The 20404-nt window shown below is 42.2% G+C and overlaps 1 protein-coding gene across 9 annotated transcripts in view; it reads left to right on the top strand.

Annotated features, from left to right (window-relative positions):
* RALY (RALY heterogeneous nuclear ribonucleoprotein) overlaps nucleotides 1–20404 on the top strand; it is a 390500-nt gene that overhangs the window by 125357 nt on the left and 244739 nt on the right. For 8 of the 9 annotated variants that reach the window (XM_061631638.1, XM_061631639.1, XM_061631640.1 and 5 more), the window contains one exon: nucleotides 13317–13413. The gene's annotated coding sequence lies outside the window, so the exon portion shown is untranslated. Of the gene's footprint in view, nucleotides 1–13316; nucleotides 13414–13443; nucleotides 13556–20404 lie in introns of those variants that run through there. The other variant, XM_061631646.1, reaches the window with a different exon arrangement.

Raw genomic sequence — 20404 nt, 5'->3', positions numbered from 1 at the left:
ACTCTCCAAAATAGGCAGGGAAAAACATATTTGGGATTGAATTGAAATTCTGCAATGTAAGAAAAGTGTCAAATTCTTTGTTTTCCCCTATATTCTAACCATGATGTGAGCTTTCCACAGAATCTATGGTGTAGACATTTACATTGCATAAAAGTAGGCTTTTAAGTGACATGCAGGTGATAGGTTCAACAGTCAACAAAGGTCACAGCTTTGCTTTGGTGGGAAGAACATAACTGAGTTGTTCCATAACAGAACTAAATGGCACAAAGTTCAGGATGCCACTTCTACAGGAGTGAGGAACATAGGAAGCTGCCTTGTTCTGTCAGACCATTGGTCCATCTATCTCAATATTGCTTACACTGACTGGCAGCAGCTCTCCAGGGTTTCAGACAGGTACTCTCCCAGCCTACCTGAAATTCTAAGGACTGGACTTCTGCATGCAAGGCAGATGTTCTACTACTGAACTACAGCCCTTCCCTTAAATTGCTAGAGGATATCTATCTATCTATCTATCTATCTATCTGTCTGTCTGTCTATTTATTTATTTATTTATTTATTTATTTATTTATTTATTTGTATTCTGCCCTTCCTCCCAGCAGGAGCCCAGGGCGGCAAACAAAGCGCTAAAAACACTTTAAGACATCATAAAAATAGATCTTAAAATACATTAAAACAAAACTAAAAACGTTAAAAACTTAAAAAAAAACAATTTAAAAAAGGGTTAAAAACATTATTAAAGAACATATTAAGCAATTCTAACACAGAAGCAGACTGGGATAGCTCTCAACTTAAAAGGCTTGTTGAAAAAGAAAAGTCTTCAAAGGGCACTGAAAAGATAGGAGAGATGGCGCCTGCCTAATACTCAAAGGGAGGGAATTCCACAGGGTAGGTAGTGGCTTTCCTACTCATTGATTCCAATGGCATCCTTCACAAATGTTTTTACAGAATAACACCACCTGACAAAACACTCTTTCCAGATGGAGTGCTAGGCAATTTGAAGGGGACTCTATTGCATTTTGGCAATGATACCTCAGTCTTGCTTTGTTTAAAGCAGGGATGGAGAAAAACCTGTGGTCCTCCAGATATTGGTGGACTCCAGCTTCCATCGTCTCTGATCACTGGCCATGATAGCGAGGGCTGATGGGACTTAGAGTCCAACAACATTTGGAGGGTCACAGGCAGTAGTGTAGTGGCAAATTCAGAAGTGAAGGGTCAGTTCATGATAGTCATGCCACATCCCCTCACAGCCATGCCCCTTTTTCCACTTTCCTTCATCTCCCTTGCTCTTCCTGTCATCTTGCAAGTCTACACTCAACTACAACAGATGTCCCTAAGAGCCAAATAGCATGAATGGGGGAGGTTGTGTGTTAGCTACTGAGAAGAGTCTTCTCAGTGGCTGAAAAGACAAGGATTCTTCTCAGTGGCTACATAGAGAATGGGTTGGGATCCCACTCCCAAAAAGGTAATGGGTCTACAACCCCCCATGCCCCTGGATGACTACAGCCCTGGCCATCTCTAGCTAAAGTTAGTGTGGGGAAACTGCACTGTTTCTCCATCCCTAGCTAAGGTTAGTGTGGGGAAACTGCACTGTTGCTATTGCTGAGATGTAAAAATATGTTCCACAAAGAATGTTGAGGAGGCAGAAGAGATTTTTATTTTTATTTTTTATTCATTCTTGAAACTGGAAAAAAAATGTAACTTCCTTGTTCTCCACTTGGAATTCATTGAGAGACGTAACCTATCCCTGATCATATCCTAACCAGACATGCAATGCTAGGGGAGGGGAACTGGTATCGGCTGGATCTTTAACACACACCCCTTGCAGGCTAAGTTTAACATGGCTGCCCACCCATCAATTACCTGATTATGTCAGATGGTCCATATTCATCCTGTACAGTGTGCAGCACTTTGAAACCCTGACAATCAGCTGATTACCGGGGCTTCAAAGTGCCACTCAAGGCTCTCCGCATGCACTGCCAGTCAGCTGGTGGGTGGTGTTTGAAGAGAGTTGGTGCTTTGAAGTCCTAACAATCAGTTGATCTTCAGGTCTTCAAATCAGAATGGTAAGCACGGGGCTTGGCCCTATTTGGCCAAGCTGAGCCTTTATCTGCTGTAGAGATGATATCATATATGGTGTATCATAGCACAATGAAGCATTGCTGTCCATGATGTACAGCCTTTGCCAGCCTGGTGCCTTCCAGATGTTTTGGACTACAACTCCCATCATTCCCAACCAGCAGAGACTGTCTGGAGGGCAGCAGGCTAGTGAAGGCTGATGTGCAGCATTGTAGTGGACCTTACATATGATAGGAGAGCAGTTGAATGAGTTGTGCTCAGTAGTTCAAGCTAGCATCAGAGGAAAGAGGCAGAAGTACAAGGCAAAAGAGGTCGCACCCAGCAAGCATAGCTAACAAACAAGTTGCTTCTTTAATCTGTGAGAAGACACTCTGCAAAGTTCAACACTGCCAATGATTCAATAAGTGTCCGAATCTCACACCTACTAAACAAGCTTAGAAGAAGGTTACAGGAGCAGATAGCTCCTAATTAGAACATTTGAATGCTGATTCAAAGAAGGGGATGAATGCTAAATAAAATGATTGTTTGTGGAGTAAAGTTGAGCTGCTGTGAACTGTTCTCCCCAAAAGTAGTATATGTCCAGATTGCAAATCCGTAATTGAGTCAGCATTTTGGGGAAAGGTTTATTAAATGACTAATGAAGTCTGTGTTAGCTTATCTCAGAAAATGAAAAGAATGAGATCCAGGTTGCAATCCTATACACACATATTTGGGAGAAAGCCCCATGGAAATCAGTATGTGGTCCTTATCAATGAATAAACATGCACAGGATTATGTGCCAATCAGGCAGTACTAGCTAGATTAATCAATTGTTTGATTCAGTGTAAAAGGCAGCTTCCTAGGTTCACTTCCTTTAAAAAAAAAAGGTAAGTTCATAGATACATAGACAGATAGATCTTCAGTACAATGAAGGAAAGGAAAATCATGCCGCCTTCAAAGGATTAAACAAATACCATTTGTAAAGGTTCCCCAAATGGCAAAGTACTGGGGAAGGGGGGAGATAATGCTAGAACTGCATGAAGGAAGAGCACACAGCATCCAGTGAATGCAATTATTTTTTTAAAAATTCAAAAGTTCATCGAATGGTGCATGGGGGGAGGCAGGAAAGGTAGCTGTTATTGGAAATATATCCAGTACAAGCCTGTGACTGGAAATATATCCAGTACAAGCCCACTGAGTTGCCTCCCAATGGAAGTTAAAACAGACATTTATGTGTTAACTATTGGGAGAAAGAAGCTGATTTTATCTTCAGTTTCAAAATACCCATGGGACCTACAACAGTATTTTGTAGTGTGGAGTGCTCCGTCTTCAGAATTCTCTCTCCCTTTATTTTCTATTCCCCTACCCTACCTCCAGCAACAGGGATGGGAGAGAGATTCATTTTGGTTAGGATTTTAATCTGAACCTACCTGATTTGCACGTTCTAAAACAATATGCAAACCAAAACACAGCTATCCTTTGAAATTCGCACTTCTCCAAATTCTGTGATGCAATTATCCAACCAACCAATGTCTACAAAAATGTGTATAGTAGGAGAGAGTGTGCATAAAAATGTATATATTAGTGAAAATAACATAAAATGCATTATATTAGGGAATATTGGATGTAAAAGTGTGTATATTAGGTGAAATTTGCACTAACATGCTGACAAATTTCCATGAGAATTTTTTTGAAAAAAATGGAAACTGGTGCAGAAATGTAGAGAATTGAATTTAAGATTGGAAAATTTAGAAACAAAAAATGACAGATTCATCAATCCCTATCCAACAGTCAGGTCAATATTCTGTGGCCACTGAGCACACTCCATCTTTGCTGGGCTGTTTTGGGAGTTTTTCCCCACTTAGCTTTTTTCCTAAAGTTCTGTGTACTTCTGCAAACCTTGTACTTCTACAAATCTTGGGGTTTCCCCAAGCCTGCTGATGCCAAGCTTCTTGTGCATGAGCTGCGTTATTCCTTGACTACATAAGCAACAGCACTCAAAAGTGAACAGCAAAAATAGAGGGAATAATGTTACAATTTTGAGTGCTGGGAAAAAGTAGCTTCTGCAACAAAAGCGTAATCAAATTGAGGGAAGACGGGCAGAATTCACATGGCAGATGAGAAACAAATGCACATATATTGCACAGTAATGATGCAAGAGCCAGGAAAGGAAGCCAGGTGTCCTGACTCACTGTTCTCTAGTAACACTAATCTCTTCCAAATAATCTATGTGAACAATGCAGGTGAAAGTGAATAACTAAAGTAGTCTCAGCGGTTTGCTTCCCTACACCTGGAGCATGAGTCATCTCTCCATCCTATTCTGTAAAGCATATACAATAAAAAGGGCCAATTCACTGGCTTTTATCAATTAAATTAGTGTGTGTTCCAGTAACTGAGAAGAAACAAGCAGGGCACTTAATCAATCTTAACATTCACTGCGGTTGTGTCCAACATCATTGTTGCTCCAATGTTATGGCATTAACAGATGTGACAGATATATTCTTCACTACAGAATGCACCAAAAATATAACCCATAGCCAGCCAGGGCTCTTTCCGCCTAAGTAATCCTATCAGTAAAACTCAAATTCTTTTTTAAAAAAAAAAATCATTTTTTTTTTTATTTGTACAATTCAATAACTTAAGTTAGAACTAAGAGTAATATCAAAAACTTAAGAAAAACCACATTTCATTAACAAAAATACTCAAGAGAAGGGAAGAAGAAAATGGGGAGGAAAAGCAGAGAAGGAAAAAAATATACATGTTGATTGATTGTTATCTTAATGTAAATGAATTAAAAGGAGATATTTCCTCTGTTACTTTATCAAGAAAACTCAAATTCTGAGTATCATAGAAGTCAATGGGATTGTCTGGAACTGCCTAGAGTTAAGAGCATTTTTTCATGCAGGGACGGGAACACCTTTTTCAGCTGAAAGGCTGCATTCCCTTATGGGCAACCAGGGGTTGCTGGTAACCATTGGGACTGATGGGGTGGAAAGCAAAGAGATCAACAGGAGGTGGAGCCAGAGCCATTGACAGGCGGAGCCAACTAATTCTAGTTTTGTCCCTGTCTTCCTCCATGCTGAGTTCTGGCATGGGCAACACTGAAACTAAGGAGGAGGAGGAAGAAGCTGGATTGGTTGTAAATAAGAAGGCAGGCGGTGTGGGCTGGCTGAGAGCAGACTGAGGGTGGTAGGGCATTACCCCATTGGCCCTAATGGATCAACCTCCACTATAAGCAACCTTCCAGGGACCACATACCAATGACAGGCAAGATGAGGGGCAAAAGTAGGCGGGGTCACAGATGTGACTATGCAGCAGAACATATTCCAGCCATGCAAATGTCAAAGGTTCCTACCTAGCCTCTCTCCCACAACCTGCCTTCTTTATCCAGGCAAGCAGGGGGCATTCAAAGACACCTTCCGGCCAGACAAAAGCACCTGAGGAGAGTGCAGAGCAGGGCTGGTGAGGAGTGTGAACTGGTGAGGGGGCATGGCCTGTAAAAGTCCTTAGGGCCAGACAAGGAATCCTGGAGGACTGTCTTCACCCCCTGGCCCAAGGTTCCCCACGCCTAGCTTAAGAGAAACAAGTAAGTGAGTGGTTAAATTGTTCAAAAATTATCTCGGTTCATGCTCTTTGGAGTGGAAATAAAGAACTAGATGAACAGGGTTGCTAACTTTTGAATGTGCCTCTGTAGCAACACCTTTTGACATCTGTAGATGTTAGCAGGGGAAAATGTTTATGTTCATAGTGTGAAATGTTTAAGATGCTGAAAATTAAGCTGCTTTTAAAAGTGCAAGAGTAAGCCAGGCTGGGTTTTTTTTATAAGTTGGCAACTCTAGCTATAAAATATAGAACAGTACTGTCGATGCATTATTGGTTATGACAGTTCCACCACACAAAGCTGTGAATGGGAATATTATGAAGAATGCACATACATTACATTAGTGCACAATCTGTGCACATAAAGGGGAGGGGAGTGGGATCATGCCCACTGGATCTTCCCTTTCCCTATGTTCATCGGGCATAATTTGTGAAAAAGCATGCGTGCGTGCAAACTTCATGTGTAGATTTTATTCACCCTGACAGAACCTGAGGTTGCAATCTTAACCATTTTCTCCTCAAAAGTAAGACCCCTTGAATTCAGTGGGGCTTACTCCCAGATAAGTGGAGTTAGGATTGCATCCTAAGTGCATCCAATTTTATACAACCAGTTTTTAGTGTACAACTCACTACTGGGATTTTAAAAGGGGCATCTGCTGTCTTCTAATTGTTGTAATTGCTGCTCATTTTATTATGTAAAGGGATGTCTTGTTTTTAATTCTCTCATTACATTTTGATCCATGTTTTAAATGTAAGCTGATTTGATTATCTCAATAGAAAAGAAACTCATAAATAACAAACTAAACTAAAACTAAACTCTTTCATAGGTTGTGCTGAGTAGTTTGGATGCAGACTTCAGTCATGATTAAAGCAGATCCTGCTGACACCAATGGGACTTAAGTTAGTCAGGACCGACTTGTCCCATTGGTTTTAATGGGTTTATTGTAAAAATGACAAATTCTGGCTCCAACCCAACGTTTATAGGGAAAAAGAAAGAGACCAAACCTCCATGGCCATGACCAAACTTGCTTGCTTGCTTTAAAGGCTGGGAGAGCCAGTATCTTAAAACGTTGCTTGTGACAGCATTAAAGATGACAAGCCAAGTTAACTAAAGACAGAGGAAATTAAGCTATTATATATAAGAACAGACTTTGAATTTATCTCTTATATGTAATCAAGGTTCCAGGTGCTTCTGCTCCTGTAGCAACACATGACGTGTATCCAGTCCTTCTGTTGTATTGCAATTAAAGTGGGACTCTAGCACATCAGGTGATTGCTAAATAAACGTGATCTGTAATTGACACATTAAGCATGTGTCCTCTGCTGACAGAAGGCTTGCACTTTGTTCCTCAACACTATTTAGTTTAAAACTTGAGCACCAGTGAAATGTTCCAAAATAATCCAGTGAACCAAATGTGGATTGAGTCCAATTATCAAAGAAGTGAAGATGCCAGATACTGTCTGGCATATCAGACTGATGAGCTGACCTTCCCCATATAGCATTTTATCATAAATGCTCAGGTTGATTTACTTCTTCAAATTAGGCTGTTTGAATGATTGTGTTATGAAAGCAATGAAATATTGTTTCTAGATTCCTAGAATCCACTATATATTTTGGAAAGTTGTTTGCCTGTCCATCTGCTCTCTCTGAAGTCAGACACCTCTTAAGATATCAGCATCAAATTTGGCAGAATGGTTCCTGAGATCAAGGAGCAGGACTGAGAGAAAGAGAGAGCAGGGAGATGCAGGGCCGTCAGGGATCATGGCACCCCACCCTCCTCTACAAGACACAGAGAGCCGCTGCGCAGAATTGGAGCCGGAGGCTGAACCATCACTAGATCTGGTGAAGCACCGGTACCTAAGATGAAGACCCAGTCAGCTGCCTGATGCTGTAGTGCCCACCTGGAAAACAAGGGCTACTCAGCAGGAAGCTGCTCCTCACAAAATAGTCCAAACTCCTCAGACAATCCAGATTGCCTGCAGCTGTGCTCTGGGTGGGGCTCTGAAGGCTCATTGTTAAAAAGACTCTAGCGGCTAGTAGAGAGTGCTGAAATAATATCTTTTCCTGAGCTTTGTGGAGTAAGACCTGGTTGGTTACTAGGTTTCTCTGTGTTTGGGCCTTGGACTGTTTCTGGATCTTGCCTCTTGTATTGCTTCTGTGTTTTGACTTTGGACTGTGACCAGACTTTTCTTTTTGGATTGTGTCTTTAAGTAGAAACCAAATCTGTTTCATCTGAAACTGGACAGTAACTAAATTGGTAGGATAGTTCCTAAGATTTAGAAGTGGGTCGTCATCTGCTTCTATACAATTGGATGCCATTTTGAAGTAAGATAGTGGCATTAACCTTTTATTTATTTATTTATTGCACTTGTATACCACCCCATAGCCGAAGCTCTCTGGGCGGTTTACAGCAATCAAAAACATTAAAACAAATATACAATTTAAAACACATATTTTAAAAACAATTTAAAACACAATTTTAAAATTTAAAACAATATAAAAACAATTTAAAACACATGCTAAAATGCCTGGGAGAAGAGGAAAGTCTTGACCTGGCGCCGAAAAGATAACAGTGTTGGTGCCAGGCACACCTCATAAAAAAGATCATTCCATAATTTGGGAGCCACCACTGAGAAGGCCCTCTCCCTTGTTGCCACCCTCCGAGCTTCCCTTGGAGTAGGCACCCAGATGAGGGCCTTTGATCTTGAACGTAGTGTACGGGTGGGTTCGTATCGGGAGAGACGTTCCATCAGGTATTGTGGTCCCAAGCCGTGTAAGGCTTTATAGGTCAAAACCAGCACCTTGAATTGAGCTCGGAAACATACAGGCAGCCAATGCAAGCGGGCCATAATTGGTTTTATATGTTCGGACTGTCTGGTCCCTGTTACCAATCTGGCCGCTGCATTTTGCACAAGCTGCAGTTTCCGAACCGTCTTCAAAGGCAGCCCCAAGTAGAGTGCATTGCAGTAATCTAATTTGGAGTTTACCAGAGCATGGACAACTGAAGCCAGGTTATTCCTGTCCAGACAGGGACGTAGTTGGGCCACCAACCGAAGTTGGTAGAAGGCACTCTGTGCCACTGAGGCCACCTGAGCCTCAAGTGACAGAGATGGTTCTAGCAGAACCCCTAAGCTACGAACCTGCTCCTTCAGGGGGAGTGCAACCCCATCCAGGACAGGTTGGACATCCACCATCTGGTCAGAACCACCTACTAGCAGCATCTCAGTCTTACCTGGATCGAGCCTCAGTTTATTAGCCCTCATCCAGTCCATTGTTGCAGCCAGGCACCGGTTCAGCACATTGACAGCCTCACCTGAAGAAGATGAAAAGGAGAAATAGAGCTGTGTGTCATCAGCATACTGATGGCAACGCACTCCAAAGCTCCGGATGACCGCACCCAATGGTTTCATGTAGATGTTGAACAGCATGGGGGACAGAACTGACCCCTGCAGAACCCCATACTGGAGAGTCCAGGGTGCCGAGCAATGTTCCCCAAGCACCACCTTCTGGAGGCAACCTGCCAAGTAGGAGCGGAACCACTGCAATGCAGTACCTCCCACTCCCAACTCAGCTAGTCTCCCCAGAAGGATACCATGGTTGATGGTATTGAAAGCCGCTGAGAGATCAAGGAGAATCAACAGAGTCACACTCCCCCTGTCTCTCTCCAACAAAGGTCATCATACAGGGCAACCAAGGCTGTTTCCGTGCAAAAACCAGGCCTGAAACCCGACTGAAATGGATCCACATAATCGGTCTCATCCAAGAGTGTCTGGAGCTGGCCTGCAACTACTAGTTCCAGGACCTTTCCCAAGAATGGAACATTTGCTACCAGCCTATCGTTATTAAGATTTTCTGGGTCCAGGGATACCCTCTTCAGGAGTGGTCTCACTACTGCCTCTTTCAGGCAGCCAGGGACCACCCCCTCTCGCAGAGAGGCATTAATCACCTCCCTGGCCCAGCTGGCTGTTCCATCCCTGCTAGCTTTTATTAGCCAAGAAGGGCAAGGATCCAGCACAGAAGTGGTTGCACGAACCTGTCCAAGCACCTTGTCAACGTCCTCAAGCTGCACCAACTGAAACTCATCCAAGAAATCGGGACACGGCTGTGCTCTGGATACCTCGCTGAATTCACTTGCTATAACACTGGAGTCTAAGTCCTGGCGGATGCTAAAGATTTTATCCTGGAAGTGCCTAGCAAATTCATTACAGCGGGCCTCAGATGGTTCTACCATGTCCCTGGGGCCAGAGTGTAATAGCCCCTGGACAATTCTGAAGAGCTCCGCTGGGCAGCAGATTGATGATTTGATAGTGGCAGCAAAATATTGTTTTTTTGCTGTCCTCGCTGCCCCTAAATACAGCTTACCATAGGCACTTATTAGTGTATAATTGCATCCACTAAGAGTTCGCCTCCATCTGCACTCAAGCACATTTTAAAATAGCCGATTTTAATAACATTTTGTGGATTGTATATTGTAAGTTACCTAACAGCACTAGAATGAAAATGCTTTCTTTTTTCATTAAGAAACTAAAAACAAAATCCTTCTATAAATCTCAGTATTTTTTGGTTTCTTAGAAGGCCTGAGCAACACTGGGTACCACTTGCTAGTCTGCTGCATACTTGCTATTTATTTGTATACTATGCATCTGGTCATATCTTAAGATATCATAATCAAATCTTGTATGATAGTACCTGAGATCAAGGAGCAGGTTTTCATCTGTGTTTGGATACAGTTAGATGGCCTTTTGAATCAAAATGGTGGATTGAACTTTTCAAAACTGCACTGATTTTAACCACTGATTTTAAAACTGCACTGATCTTTTTTTGTTCCTTAGAGTGTCAATTTGATGCCAGGTATGAGGCTGCTAGTATCACATAAAGTAATATAAAAATATGCTCTCAAGTGTGGAGAGTTAGAACAAGGATTAGGGAGGGGATCTGTTCTGGTGCTGCTTCGAAAGCAGTCTGCTAACCTGACAGTCTGATATTGATTTGTGTTCAGTCTTTGTCAGCTATCTGCTTCTTTTACTGAACCAATTTTTTCTACCCCCCCCAAAAAATCAATGTTTAGATCAATTAAAGGGCATCAATAAAAGAAAATCCCATCACCACCCCCATCCTAATCTTCTTTCATCTCCTCCTCTTCTGCCTGTGACTGAGGCTGGTCTGGATGTTTTTCTTTCGTAAAGGAAAGGGGGGGGAAGCAGCTTTCAGTGTCCCCCCCATCCTTAAGAGCAAAACTCCTCAGGAGCTTTTATTTGACGGGTTAACATTACAGAGATTAGGACCTATGCCTAGTAAAGAGTCTCGCCCATGTAAAGGACTCTCTAGGCTCTATTAGGTTTGGCTTGCTTCTTCCTTCCTCCCTGCTTGGAGCTTGTTGGGTTATCTGGAGGGGAGTGGCAGAGAAACCTGTACTGCTTCTGTGCCCACACTGGGAGAGAAATCAATATTGTTGCTCGCCACCCCAATCTCCAAGCGGTGAGGGATCTCCAGAGGTTTGGTTTCCTTGCAAAGAAGGTCAGCAGAGACTGTGGTGTTTTATGAAATATGGTTTGTTTATTTACACACATTCCAACCTGAGCTTCAGATGGAGGGGTTCAAAGCATCAGCAGTCCAATAGATTCTTCTTTTCCAGCAGGCTTACAGGAGGCATCCTAAAGCCATGGTGCAGGGAGCCAGCCTCTCTGCCTTTCCTCAGGCTCTACTAAAAACAGCTTCTCTTAGGCCCCAGGAGGGGGGACTCTCCTGAAGAGTTTCAGTAACTATAGGATCTCCCTGGCCCATGCCCAGTTAATGGGCACTTGATAAACCCATTAACTCACCTGGCCACTCTATTAGACTAACAAAAGAGACTCATCTGACCAGCAGAGCGGGTTTCTCGTCCCCAGGTGCAGGGTTTCAAATCAGAGGCTGGAAGAGCACTCATAGAAATCATCCATCTCAACTCCAAACCCATAACAATAAATTTGCAGGGGAAAACTCCAGTGTCAGGGGAAAGCAGCTGAAGTTCAAATTAAACTGGATCGCTTTGCAAAGATTACAAGTATGCAGACCATTGAAAAATCTGGTGTCCAAATTCAGTGGAATCTCACCTATTCCTACCTAGGATCAGCATTCTCTCAACCTTCCTTTCACCCACCATTCAGATTCATGTGAATATGAGCACATACATGCATGTTCATTCATCATTTAGCTACTGCAACATCACATGGACACTTGCTTGGCCACCAGAGATCAAACATTACAGGCAGAGCTTTGATATCTCCTAACACCACTTCAAGCACTTTCACAGGAGGCAATTAATGTAAGTGATAGCATAATAAGTGATATATGTGTGAAGCAGCTCTGAATCAGTCCTGTGTACACTTCTACTTCAAAACAGCCATTGCCTTGGAATAACAACTGGGTGTGAACTATGCTAGGAGATCAGGGTTATATTTTGACGTTGTGCTGCTTTTTTCACTGTGCTATGGGACTTGATAGACATATGAGAGGCACATCCTGTCTTGTTATGAGGCAAGTAGGTCTGGAAGAATGTGAATTCAGCCAGGACTTCTCACCACAAGATATTCTTTGGCCTGGCACGCTCAGGCATGTTCACTGGTTGTCTCCAGTATCATATAGGAATCCTATATATTAATAGCATGGATTGATCCTTGTGCAGCCAAAACAGTAGTATCCATGCATGGAGGGACTGGGGGGCGGGATCGTAGAAGAGGGCATGGCTAGCTGGCTGGCTGAACAGAGCATACCACATTGCTATGTGGTTGCAGGTCCCTTTTGTAATTTGTAAGTTATATCTGTCATTCTATCCCAGGACAACACTTCTAGCATAGTGTTTTTCAGTGGGAATAGTGTGTACATGTAGTTGTATATCATGAAATGTTGAGTAACCAAATTATATCCATGTATGTGTAAGCCGCCCCTTAGTGTGTCCAGTAGGCTTTTCTTCATGCTAGACTGGTAATGATAGGGCAACCTTCCAGATTCCTGTTTAATAAAAGGCATCTGACCTATGATTGCCAGAAGACTGCAGTCAGAGAGGTTTGCACCTTTGATTAAGCAGGGCAGAATATTTATCTTAAAAAAATAGACCCCACTTTTGACCACATCTGGGTCTCAAAGTGGCTTACAAAAAACAACAGTATACAATATTCCTGATATAAAACTTAAATTAAAACATCAGGGAATAAAACATTAGAATAGCATTAATGGTGCAAACACCTCCTAAAATAAAATTGTTAACCTAGTGTTTGAAAACTTAGCAGGGACACAGCCTGTCTGATTTCTAATGGAAAGGAGTTTTGTAAAGTTGGGGCCACTATACTGAAGGCACCACTCCTTGTTGATGTGAGTCATATTCCTGGTCCATGGAGAATGCTATCCCCAGTTGAGCTCAGCAATCAGCCTGGAACATATGGGATAAGGTGGTCCTGCCGTTTCCTAACAAAATCTTTTTTCTAGCTCAAAAAGTGATGCTGTGCACTGCTACCTTAAAGAGGTCAGCTGATGTATTTCTGCAAACTCCACACATTTCAAGTACTATCATTACATATATGTATTTAACACACAGCAGGTCCCCCTCTCTGCACAGTAGAAGACAAAACATTGGATTATACATCATGATTAGTAACTTTTTCTTGTGTCCTATTTATTGCAGGTAACGCCAGGCTCATAAAGGAATACTATACCAGTTCAGCCTCCCCACCTGGTGGGCAAGGAGAAACAACAGATTCATACCCAAAGCAACATTCCTGGTGAGTGATTTCATGCATCTTGCTTCAAAGTTAACCGGACAATTCACAGCTGTTTTTGTGGAGTTTTAAGAGTCAAGTTCATAGGATCTCCAAGCAAAGGTTCTGGACTGCTGTGTAAAGGAGGAGGTTTATTCTGTGGTTGGTAAGTCTGGATCAAGACATTTGCTGCCTAAGGTAAATGGCAAGATGGCGTCCCCTCTGCATACACGTATTCTATGTATGGGAACTGCCTCGACTAGCAGTTGAGTCTTACTTCAACACTTGCCATGGGACATTATCCTCCACTGCACCTAAGGGTAGCAGGTTAGCTTAGGGGAAGAGGTAACTCTGTCCTCCAGCATCTTTGCTGGCTGAGACAGCTGTCTCAGCCTTCCTAATGGCAGGGCCAGCTCTGGTGGTTGGCTGTTTCTTGGTGCATTCTATAGCGAAAAGCAAGCTTTAAATTTTTCACAGTAACTTGAGGAAAATATATCTTCTTGAAGGTCTAAATTTATCAGGTCCACGAACCTACTGAAAGAGCATGAAGCTTTATCAAATTTCATGCTACGTGACCAGAAAAACAACCAATTATCATGAATACGATGCTTGAGAGAAGAATTAAGTTTTGAAGGGTCACTTAAAGATTTTTTGGCCTCTGCCTCACCACCTTTTTGTGTGCTTGTCTATGTTTTATGCTGGCAAAGGCAACACTGATATTTATTTTTTAGTCACCTCTAGTGTCTAATATAAAGATTACCACCCTGAGAATGCCCTTTCAGGTACCTCTGGTGTCTATGAGCTCAGTCACAGTGTCTAATCACAAATTAATCGAGATTCTAATCACTTGTCCCAGTCATTTATCACATGTAGAAGTTCCTGTCTACCTTGGATTAGTATTGCATTCTGTGGCCTTTTAAAGCTATGGCCTGTCTGTGACCTCCTTAGCACCCACCGAAAAAAGGGAGCAGCATCAAGAAAAAGGCATTCAAGAGAGGGTAAATAGGAAAGTCAATGAACAGTTTATAAGCCACCTTCCATCAAATGTTGCCTGCAATTCATGCATCTGAGTTAATGGATATCATATCTCTTACTGATGCTGTCAACTGAACTGGAAAAAAATTGCCTATGCACTCAGAGCAAGAAAAGGTTAAGCACATGGACAGTAATTGGTAATGTTTCCCTTGGAGGTCTTTGGTCATGGGAAGAAAACTTCCAGTAGAATAATAGATTATTCTGAACAACTGCAAAGTTATGATACATTCTTCAGAGTGTCAGCTGCTGTCATAAGCCAATTTTAGAAATACAACTTTAGAAAGGGACACACTACGCTGTCCTACACAGGGCTAATCTTGTTGACCCCCAAGTCAAGCACAGCTATTTATAAACACATACTCTGTATCTTTGACTCCAGCAAGAGGGTGTTCTCTACTTATGCATAAACATGTGCTCAAAATGGCCACCAGGTTCATTCAAGGTTCTTGCCTTTCTAGAAAGCTGTGTTAAAAAATATAGCTTTGTTTAGTTGTTTTATTAGTCTTTGTATACGTTTTAACTGGCCTTAATCATTGTTATTGTTGCTGCCTTTGTTAATTTTTGTTATTTTAGATCATAGTTGTGATTGTGATTTTGTTCTTTTGTGAGCCGCATTGGGTGGCCTATGCCCCCAAAGGTGGTATATAAAACATTTCAGTATTATTTGTTGCCTCCAAAGCTTGGAAGTAATTCGTTACAAGTAACCAATTACTTGTAATTCATTACTTTTTTGAGGAACAAGTGGGTAATTCCTTTACATTTTGATTGTAACAGAACTAGGAGTAATTTTATTACTTTTGTGGAGTAATTGTAATATTTCCAGCATTACTTTGGGGCATTACTTTGGGGGGGGAAGCAGGGGAAGTCTTCTGCTCCTCTGATTTGTGGATGAAAACCATGTGCCTCAAACTGGGCTTCTGTGCAGCGTCGCTCTTCCCTCATGCTCTGTGGGTGGGTAGGAGGCAACGAGGGAGGAGGTGGAGAGTGAGACAGGGTGGAGTGGAGAAAACAATTGTTTTAAAAAATGGATGGTGGTGGTGAAGAATGGAGTGGAGGGGAAAAGGAGCCAGAGGGCAAGAACATGGATAAAGGAAGAGAAGGAGGCAGCAGCAGAATGGAGATAAAGAACTGTGGAAGTGAAAGATGACTGTGCGTGTGTGCATGTGTGTGTATGTGCATGTGTGCGCATGCGTGTGTGTGAGTGTGAGAGAGAATACTGTGTTTGCACTTGGCACAAAAAGTGGCCTCCACCACCATCTCTGGCTACTGTGCTGCATTTGCAGTATTTTAACTTTTTTGCATCTCAGGAGGGAAAATGTTTGCTTGGGTGAGTGTCCCTTAGTTGGTGGCAAGGCAAGGCAGGTTGTTAAGTGACAGAGATTATGCTTGCTGGCTGGGGGGCTGCATTTGGTTTGACGTGCAAAGATTTGAGTAGTGGCCTCTGCCTCCCTCCCCACCTCCCTTACCAGCAGAGAGACTGCCATTGCTATCTTATGGATAAAAAGAATTATTCTACTACCTCTGTATGTGTGTGTGCATTTTTAATGTTGTTTTAGGCTACTTAGATGAGCAGTAGCCAAGGCCAGCACCTTGTAGGTGTTTTTTTTTTAAGTAACTGAAATATAATTGTAGCGATTACTTTTGAGAAAAAGTAATCAGTCACTTTCACAGCAATTGTAATTGTAATTTATTACTTTTTAAAAGTCATCTTCCAAGCTCTGGTTGCCTCTTGAAAATGCTGGTGAATAAACACATCATGGCTGAGCTATACTGTATTTGTATCAATTATAATGTCAGTTTAGCCTTGCCTGTGGAAGTCAGTGCTTACAGCAGGACTAGTTATTACCTTCTTGACCTACCTATACATTTCCCACATGAACCTAGCTGACCACTGTTGGAAACAGAATGCTGGATTAGATGGACTTTGCCCTGATTCAACAAATAAACTGTTTTTCCTTACCTGCCAGAGCAATGTTAGAAGCCTTTCTGCTTCCTGTGAGTCTCCCCCAATGTTCATATTACCTTTACTGTGATTAGGGAAGCAGGCCAACAACTCTCCACTTCTTTCTTTTCTGACAAAACTGAGTTTATTCATAAGTTTATTCACTATAGATAAGGGAAACTCAATGGATTTTTACAGACATGTGGCAAGTGTGCTAGCACTGGGGACTTAGAAGGATGTTGCAGAACATCCCTAAACTGGAGCAGTCTTGAGTCTTTCCTTCCCTGAGGAGAGTACACATTTGAACTGGTGTAGACAAGCTCCCTCTTCTACACAACTATTAAAGGGCCAGGAGCAATGTCCTCTTTGCCAATTGGCCACCCTAGGAATTTTGGGGGTGAATGTGGGGTAGAACAGGGATGGAAACCTCTGGCTCTTTGTTGGACTCAAGCTCCATCATGGCCCACATTCAGGTCCAACAACATCTGGAGGACCACAGGTTCCCCATCTCTAGGGCAGAGCTTGCAGTTTGACTCTTCCAGGTGGTTGGCTTTCTGCAAATTCTGCACCAAGCTGGAGGTTGAGAGCATTTTTCTCTACTTCCCTGCTCATATCCCCACTGAGCCCTAGGCTTCTAGCACGTCATACAACCACCAGTGTATATCATAGAACCAATTATTTGGTGAAATGAGCAGTAAGCTACTGGAATCATACATATCCCTGCACACCAAGAGGGAGCAGTTTATAGGACCCAGAAATTGTGGGTTTTCATTTAGCAGCCAGAAGGAGCTGGTGCATAAAACAAATGCACACCGTTTTGAGAAACAATCATTTAGAAAACAGTGGCAGATCAATTTAGGGGACTGTGCACAGTGAACTAAGGACAATGGGATGCTTTATTCTGTGAGTCCAGTGGTAAAATCCCTGAATCTTTCCTGAGAATCAATAAATGTTGAGACATAGCCACAGCCTTTTCCAGGTGGTCTCAAGCCAAGGATTGCCCACAGTTGTCTGAGTTGAAAAGAACTGGCTAACAAAAGTCTGCATTATTTTTAGGCAACAGAGTAATTGATGCCTTCAGCCTCTTTATTCATTTGGCAGCAAATACAGGCTTCTACTTGATCATTTTTTTAAAGAGAAACAATAAGAACATAAGAACATAAGAAGAGCCTGCTGGATCAGGCCAGTGGCCCATCTAGTCCAGCATCCTGTTCTCACAGTGGCCAACCAGGTGCCTGGGGGAAGCCCGCAAGCAGGACCCAAGTGCAAGAACACTCTCCCCTCCTGAAGCTTCCAGCAACTGGTTTTCAGAAGCATGCTGCCTCTGACTAGGGTGGCAGAGCACAGCCATCACAGCTAGTAGCCATTGATAGCCCTGTCCTCCATGAATTTGTCTAATCTTCGTTTAAAGCCATTCAAGCTGGTGGCCATTACTGCATCTTGTGGGAGCAAATTCCATAGTTTAACTATGCGCTGAGTAAAGAAGTACTTCCTTTTGTCTGTCCTGAATCTTCCAACATTCAGCTTCTTTGAATGTCCACGAGTTCTAGTATTATGAGAGAGGGAGAAGAACTTTTCTCTATCCACTTTCTCAATGCCATGCATAATTTTATACACTTCTATCATGTCTCCTCTGACCCGCCTTTTCTCTAAACTAAAAAGCCCCAAATGCTGCAACCTTTCCTCGTAAGGGAGTCGCTCCATCCCCTTGATCATTCTGGTTGCCCTCTTCTGAACCTTTTCCAACTCTATAATATCCTTTTTGAGATGAGGCGACCAGAACTGTACACAGTATTCCAAATGCGGCCGCACCATAGATTTATACAACGGCATTATGATATCGGCTGTTTTATTTTCAATACCTTTCCTAATTATCGCTAGCATGGAATTTGCCTTTTTCACAGCTGCCGCACACTGGGTCGACATTTTCATCGTGCTGTCCACTACAACCCCGAGGTCTCTCTCCTGGTCGGTCACCGCCAGTTCAGACCCCATGAGCGTATATGTGAAATTCAGATTTTTTGCTCCAATATGCATAATTTTACACTTGTTTATATTGAATTGCATTTGCCATTTTTCTGCCCATTCACTCAGTTTGGAGAGGTCTTTTTGGAGCTCTTCACAATCCCTTTTTGTTTTAACAACCCTGAACAATTTAGTGTCATCAGCAAACTTGGCCACTTCACTGCTCACTCCTAATTCTAGGTCATTAATGAACAAGTTGAAAAGTACAGGTCCCAATACCGATCCTTGAGGGACTCCACTTTCTACAGCCCTCCATTGGGAGAACTGTCCGTTTATTCCTACTCTCTGCTTTCTGCTTCTTAACCAATTCCTTATCCACAAGAGGACCTCTCCTCTTATTCCATGACTGCTAAGCTTCCTCAGAAGCCTTTGGTGAGGTACCTTGTCAAACGCTTTTTGAAAGTCTAAGTACACTATGTCCACTGGATCACCTCTATCTATATGCTTGTTGACACTCTCAAAGAATTCTAATAGGTTACTGAGACAGGACTTTCCCTTGCAGAAGCCATGCTGGCTCTGCTTCAACAAGGCTTGTTCTTCTATGTGCTTAGTTAATCTAGCTTTAATAATACTTTCTACCAGTTTTCCAGGGACAGAAGTTAAGCTAACTGGCCTGTAATTTCTGGGATCCCCTCTGGATCCCTTTTTGAAGATTGGCATTACATTTGCCACTTTCCAGTCCTCAGGCACGGAGGAGGACCCAAGGGACAAGTTACATATTTTAGTTAGCAGATCAGCAATTTCACCTTTGAGTTCTTTGAGAACTCTTGGGTGGATGCCATCCGGGCCTGGTGATTTGTCAGTTTTTATATTGTCCATTAAGCTTAGAACTTCCTCTCTCGTTACCACTATTTGTCTCAGTTCCTCAGAATCCCTTCCTGCAAATGTTAGTTCAGGTTCAGGGATCTGCCCTATATCTTCCACTGTGAAGACAGATGCAAAGAATTCATTTAGCTTCTCTGCAAGCTCCTTATCGTTCTTTAGTACACCTTTGACTCCCTTATCATCCAAGGGTCTAATCGTCTCCCTAGATGGTCTCCTGCTTTGAATGTATTTATAGAATTTTTTGTTGTTGGTTTTTATGTTCTTAGCAATGTGCTCCTCAAATTCTTTTTTAGCATCCCTTATTGTCTTCTTGCATTTGTTTTGCCAGAGTTTTCCACTTGCAGAATGAGAAAATGGGGAGGGACAATATAAACATTTAGAAACATGGTGATGTTCATGTTATCAAAGTTGGTGGAATGTGCAGGTTTAGTACTTTGAACCATAAGAAAAGCCCCCCAAAAGGAGTTTTGAGGATAATATATCCTGCCGTTCCTGCTTCATTCTGCAGGTGCAAATCATTATTATTCAGGTCTCAAAAGGCACCACAACAAGGAGGCTTGCTTGCTTGCTTGTTTATTTATTTATTTATTTATTATTTGATTAATATCCCATCTTTCATCCTGGCAGGAGCCCTGGCCTTTTCTCAAGAAAGGGCCAGGAAAATAAAATGGAGAACGGAATTTTGTTTTCTGGCTTTAGACATAACCAGAAATGTTTAATTTGAAGTGTGTGGACATGAAAATTCAAATTTGAATTTCATAGCTCACATTTGTTTTAGCATTGATGCTTTACTGTAAATCCCAGAACACTTCTGAAATTCTCATTTAATTTCTCCATGGATTTTTGGAGCTCTGAATTACCTGGTCTTGTTTCTGAAGTGGAACCAGTGAATTAGATGTTCTCTATTGTTCTGTTTTGTTTTATTTCATTCCAAATATTGTGCAGAGTATTGTGCATCTACTAGGGTTGCGCAGGACACAGAATAATAGGCTCAAGTTGCAGGAAGCCAGATTTCAACTGAACATTAGGAAAAACTTCCTAACCATTAGAGCGATACAACAATTAAACAATTACCTAAGGCAGTGGTGGGCTCTCCAACACTGGAGGCATTCAAGAGGCACCTGGACAGCCACCTGTAGGGTATGCTTTAACTTGGATTCCTGCATTGAGCAGGTGGTTGGACTTGAT

This window comes from Rhineura floridana, chromosome 6 (assembly GCF_030035675.1).
Source record: "Rhineura floridana isolate rRhiFlo1 chromosome 6, rRhiFlo1.hap2, whole genome shotgun sequence".
Lineage (NCBI taxonomy): Eukaryota > Metazoa > Chordata > Lepidosauria > Squamata > Rhineuridae > Rhineura > Rhineura floridana.
This window is presented reverse-complemented; position numbering and strand designations above follow the sequence as displayed.